This window comes from Dipodomys merriami, unplaced genomic scaffold (genome assembly GCF_024711535.1).
Source record: "Dipodomys merriami isolate MVZ:Mamm:240054 unplaced genomic scaffold, mDipMer1.0.p SCAF_3, whole genome shotgun sequence".
Classification (NCBI taxonomy): domain Eukaryota; kingdom Metazoa; phylum Chordata; class Mammalia; order Rodentia; family Heteromyidae; genus Dipodomys; species Dipodomys merriami.
This window is the reverse complement of record NW_027204492.1, coordinates 103,069,502-103,075,663: the sequence shown is the minus strand read 5'-3', so window position 1 is coordinate 103,075,663 and position 6,162 is coordinate 103,069,502.

Here is a 6,162-nt window from a genome sequence, read left to right as displayed (position 1 = left end):
TTTTGTGTGGGAACTATAAGTTTCAAAAAGACAACCTAGTTTTCCACTCAATAGAGAGAGTATCAGGAAAAGAAGGAGGAGGGAGAGAAGAGGAGGGTAGGTGAGTAACTGAGAGGGTGGTTGGAAAGGTGGGTATAGCTAAATCATGATAGGTTCATATGTGGATTTGTCCTATTGAAACTCATTAATCCATGCAACTAATATGCATGAATAACTATAATCAAAATGCAAAATGCAAAATAAACTAGAATGGGAAACACTATCATAATATGTTGAAATAATGAAACATCATTAGATTTCCTAGTCCAGTTTATACTCAACCTTTACTATGAAAAATTCTATCTTAGTGATATCTACCTTTTCTCTCTTATGTCCAAATATTTTTTTTTTTTTTTGTCGGTCGTGGGGCTTGAACTCTGGGCCTGGGCGCTGTCCCACAGCTCTTCAGCTCAAGGCGAGCGCTCTACCACTTGAGCTACAGCACCACTTCCGGTTTTCTGGTGGTTTATTGGAGATAGGAGTCTCACGGTCTCTCCTGCCCGGGCTGGCTTTGAACCGTGATCCTCAGATCTCAGCCTCCTGAGTAGCTAGGATTACAGGCGTGAGCCACCAGCGCCCGGCTGTCCAAATATTTTTTGTAATTTACTTTAAATATCTTTTACTCATGTGCTTTTCCTTAATGAATTGTAGTATATTTCTGCTCCACTCAATAGACACAGGAATTGGGGATAATCTATTATAGATTTCCTGAACTACACAGTCTGAAATTATAATTTATTTGCTAGATTGAAAAATGAATGAATGGTCAAGTGAGGAATTATCCTAGTCCAGATAAAAATAAGTCTGAATCCTAAAAGGTCAAAGTTCTGTAATACTTAAACCTATGTAATTTTTTAATCAGTAAAATATTTCATCATTTTGGTAGCATGTTTTTCATAATTGCATGAAACTTCACATCTTTGTAATGCTGTTAACGTTTTGAAAATATTTTTAGTATCATTATGAAAATGTCACAAAGTGAAAATTGTTATTGCCTCCCACACCTATAATTTCTAAACATGCTTAAAATTATAATAACTGGATTTTCACTGAATTTGGATTAGAGTCTATAACAATTAAAACATCTTTTTATTATAAAATGAATTTTCTATCTGGGGTTGAATATTTTATAAGCACTCCTCTCTGATTTTATAGAAATGGTGATGGTTTTAATATAGTTTGTCATTTTTAAACCATTTATCTGATTAACCATAAATCAACATGAGTCTTCTGCCTGAAAATAGGAGCTGCTTCATAGATATCACTTACCTAATTCTAGCCTGGCATGTGACAATATTCCTCATTCTGTTATGATAGATAAAATGAAAAATTGTAGACTGGGTAAAACCATAGTTAAATTAGATTTACTGTGGTTGGTCAGCTTTAAAAGATATCTGTTCTTGAATTTCTCACAACAGAGAGGGTACTCAGATGGTCTGTTCAGCCAGACCTGTTTTATCAATGAACTTGAAAGATACATAAATAGAATGCATATAGGTTTGCACATTATACAAATTCCAATGTAATTAAAGGAAGGAATAAATTTTCAGATATCTTGATAGGACTTGAAACCTAGTCACAAATAAAGGTTGACCAAAGTTTAACTGTATGTGAAGGAAAATTCATCTTGATATTTGGGACAGACAATTGATATTGCTTTAACTTCAATGCTAGGCAGTATGGAAGACTTCAAATAGAACTCTATATAAATACTCATTTCTACACACTATTGCCTCTGTGAACTTATAAACTTACATAAGTATATAGTGAAAACAATTCTTGCTTCATAGAAATGTTTAAAAGAACAGAACAAGTGGCATGCGCAGCACGGAGTAAGGATTCATTGAATATATTGTAATTATTGCTGCAGTGTAAAACAACTATCTGAACACAAACAAAAGTGTTCAGAATCAGTGTCAGGGAGGTGATCCATGGTGGTCTCAACACATCCAAGGAACCATACCTCTTTCTAAACATCACACTTCAGAAGGAATTTCGGAGACCTTCCAGAAAAAAAAATCTAGGGAACTAAGTTATTTTTGAGGAAAGTGTATATATTTGTCTGAAAGAAAAATGTAAAGAGGCAAGAGAGCTGTGTCCAAATATTTTAAAGAAATATGTTGTGGAGGAAGTGATATTTTTAAACTGGGAGCCCGAAGAAAGACCAATAGATGGAAGCTTTAGGAACATAAATTTTGTTATGATGGCCACTTACAAACGCTGAAACTAGGACACAGGAAGACCCATTGAAACAATGATACTCATAAGACAAGACACTATATTGGAAGTTAACTTCACAACTTTGGGGAGAGGGAGATGTGGGGAAAGAAAGGGATAGTAGGAGAAAAACAAAGGAGGTCATAACAATGCTCGACAAGAAATGTGCTCATTACTTTACTCATGTAACTGTAAAGATGTACAATATCTTTACAATAAAATAATTTTAATAAAGTCATCCATTTCTTGAGGGAGGAAACTACTTTAACAAGCAACATGCTCACCTTCTATGAAATATAAGGAAAATTATATATTAAGTACACTCCATAGCTTGCAAGACCTTTTTAGATATGGTGTATCATTTAAAAACGTATCTTTAACACCATCAAGTTATACATTATCATTCTTATTTCGGACTATGTTTGACTTGAATTAATTCACAACTTAAGTGTACATTCTCAAAGTCCATAATCTGTCTTATTCTAGTATATAAATTTGACTTAGAGGATGAAGATACAGTTCAGGGGTAGAACGTGTGTGCCTCTGAGTTTGGTCTCCAGCAATGTAAAAAAAACCTAAAAGACAATTTTGATTTAGGAATTCACAAACGATTTCAGTTTGTATAAGAACTCTCTTAAGGATCATGCATTAATAACAATATAGTTGTTTTTCAGGCCACATCCAGTCTGATTCCATTCTGATCCACAAGCCATTCTCTTTTTGTACACACTATACACAAAGACAAAGAATACTCATTATTTCACTTGATTTGTACAGCAATGATGTGAGGTAAGAGGGTATGAATGCATTGTGTTTTATCTAAAGGTAAGCAAAATTGTTAGAGGCTAGATGATTGAAACAAAGTCATGCTAGGTAATGACAAAGGCAGAAATAGAAACCAACACTGTCGAATCACATACTGTGATTTCTACTACACTAGGCACCATGAAGCGAATTTAGAATTTCCTTAATGGATATTAATGGATTGGGGTATGTGGCTACAAATGATTTGTGCAAAAAAATCTATGAAGCAATTAAGTCATCACTTTATGACTGTATGTCAAAGGATTTTTTTTGGCAGCATTGGGGTTTAGAATAATAAGCTGTGTTCCTAACCCTTTTAGTTTTAGGTACTTTGAGTAGTACCTGCATTTATCCCTGGGCTGACCTTGATTTTGTGATCCTTCTATATATGCTTCTTCCTGAATAAGTGTGTCCATAATCACACTCAGGTTTGTTGACTGAGAGAGGGTTTTTTTGAACTTTTCATCTGGTCTTTCCTCAAATCATGATCTGCCTAGTCCCCACCTGAGTAACCTGGCCAATAATTTATTTATATGCACAATACTTGATAATGCTTCCAAATTTATAAAACTAGGAGGCAATTTTTCCATTAAATGGAAAGCTATGTAAATATTTGTTTAAATTTTATTATATGACACAATGTATCTTAATAGCATATTCATTATTTCATGTCTCTTATAGTCAGGCAATGCTTCCTAATTTATGGCACACATTCTTGCTTCAGTTTCCACCACGTTCCCTTGTGTCCTGCACTCCATGGTAAAAGAAACAAACAGAAAAGTTTCTTGTACATTTCCTTTCATCTATATAATCATCACTAAATTATTGAAAGAAAGCTTCTCTCTTACTTTCAATATTCTGACATGGTCACCTATTCTGCTTAGATCTTTCTTTGTAAATATAATATCTTTATCTATTCTATTCTTGCACTACCTGGAAGACAGCTATTTGAATCCAAATTTTAATTACTTGTGTACCTTTCTCTCTCAAGAATATACCAAAATAGTGAATATGTTGAAATAGCATCTGCTGTCTTGATTGAAACGGACTAATGAGTAGAGAATTCAGTAAGACTTTTTATTACAACTGAAAATTATAGTCAACTTTTATTTCTTATATTCTCGACTCTAGATGCCCAAAAGAAATATGCAGTTAAAAATTACATTCTAGACATTAAAATATATAATAAATCACTCAAAGCATGATGAGGTAGAGTAAACATTTATTATGTTCAAGGATTTTATGGGCCAGGAATTTGGGTAGTGTTTATCAGAGAGAGCTCTACAATGTGGGGATGGATGGACTATCCACTTGTTAGCAAGTGGTATCAATTCAAGGTGTAGTATCTGATGCTGTTGCCTTGGAAGCTCAGTCCTTCTCCATCTAAACTTCTCATGGGTTCTTTCAACATGGGTTAGGTTCAGCTTCCTTACAACATGGAGGATGATATATAAGGCAAACATCCCAAGTGTAAATGAGAGACCCAGATTAAACTGTAATATTCTCTGAGCTACATTTGGAAATCTCACACAGTACTTAAACTCTCTTGGTTGAAGCATCTCCCAGTTCCTGTGCACATTCAAGGGGTGGGAATACTTATTCACATTTTCACTTTTTTGAACTCAAGGCTTTGCGCTTGGTTGATAAGCACTCTACCAATTGAACAATGTTTCCAGTCCTACTTTTTCACTTCTTTGTGAAAATAATATCAGTCCCAATGTACAATAAGTCAATGAAATATGTACATATATTGAGAATAGTTGTTCTTCCTTAGATGCTTTTTAAACAGAAATCACTTGTGTGTCTTATAGTATAAATTCTGATGTAATAGGTCTAAAACAAGGCTGGGATTCTGAATTGCTAAAAGAAAAATACCCATTTAGTATTGCTTTCCCTCAGCATATTTGTGGCATGTTAGAATGACTTAGCAGAAACTGTCTTTTTTGAAACACGAACAATTTATTAATAATAGTTATAGATTTTTTATTGTGAAAATACCGTACAGATGGGTTATAATTACATGGGCAAGGTAATGAGTACATTTTTTATCAAGCATTGTTGCCTCCTCCTTTGTTTCCCCTTCCCATCCCTTCCCATTTCCCCCCTTCCTGCCTTCCCCCACAAAGTTGTAAAGTTCAAGAAACTTTTTTTTAAATACAGATGGTTGGAATTCCATCCCCAAACACACTGATTTAATTCTTCTGGATTTCTTAAATCTCACCAAGTGATTTTAGTGTGAAAGCAAGATTGAAAATCACTGCTTCAGACTGAATTTAGGTGAGGAATTCTAGGAGAAGCAGCATATTGCTAGTTAATAAGTTTTCACATACTAGAAGCTGATGGTGATGATGGACATTATAAAGTTAAATAGCTCTTCCCAGGAAGATCAAGGTTATACTAGATAAGCTCTATGTTCACAGGGAAGCAGTGGATTAGAGTCTGTGGAATCTGCTCAGCAACTACTCATGACTTGCTTGGGCAATATTATATGTCTTGCCAGAAAGTCTTATGACTATTTTATCTTAAGGTTTGCCTGAGTTCTTTCTATTTGTTCTGAATGGAAATATTCTTTATAGCGCCCCCCCCAATAATGTCTATGAATTTTTAAAACCAAGGAAAGGCAACAGTACCTAGAACTTCTTCAATGGAAGTGACAGTTAATAAATACGAAATTCTTTCTCTAATTTGATGATTTCTATCTTAACCATTTGTGTTGCCATAATAAAATGCCTTAAACTGCCTAATTGTGTGTATGTACATGTTTATGGTTTGTACTGTTTTGTGGTTTATTTATTGTTGTTACTTGACACAGGATCCAACTACGTAGCTTAGTCTCAAAGTGAAAGGAAGACCAGTCTTGATCTCCTTATTTTCCTTTCTCAGCCTCCCCTGAGGGCTGGCATTCAAAGCAAGCACCATCATACCCACCATTGTGTTTTGTAATTTTAGTTTGGATATTTCATATGCATATGGATATGCATAATTCAATTTATTCCTAAATATTTTTATTTCTGTAGCACTATAAATAATATCTTTCCCAACATTGTCCAGATACTTCGTTGTTAGTGCATAGCTTCCATTTCATTGACTTTTGATCTTATT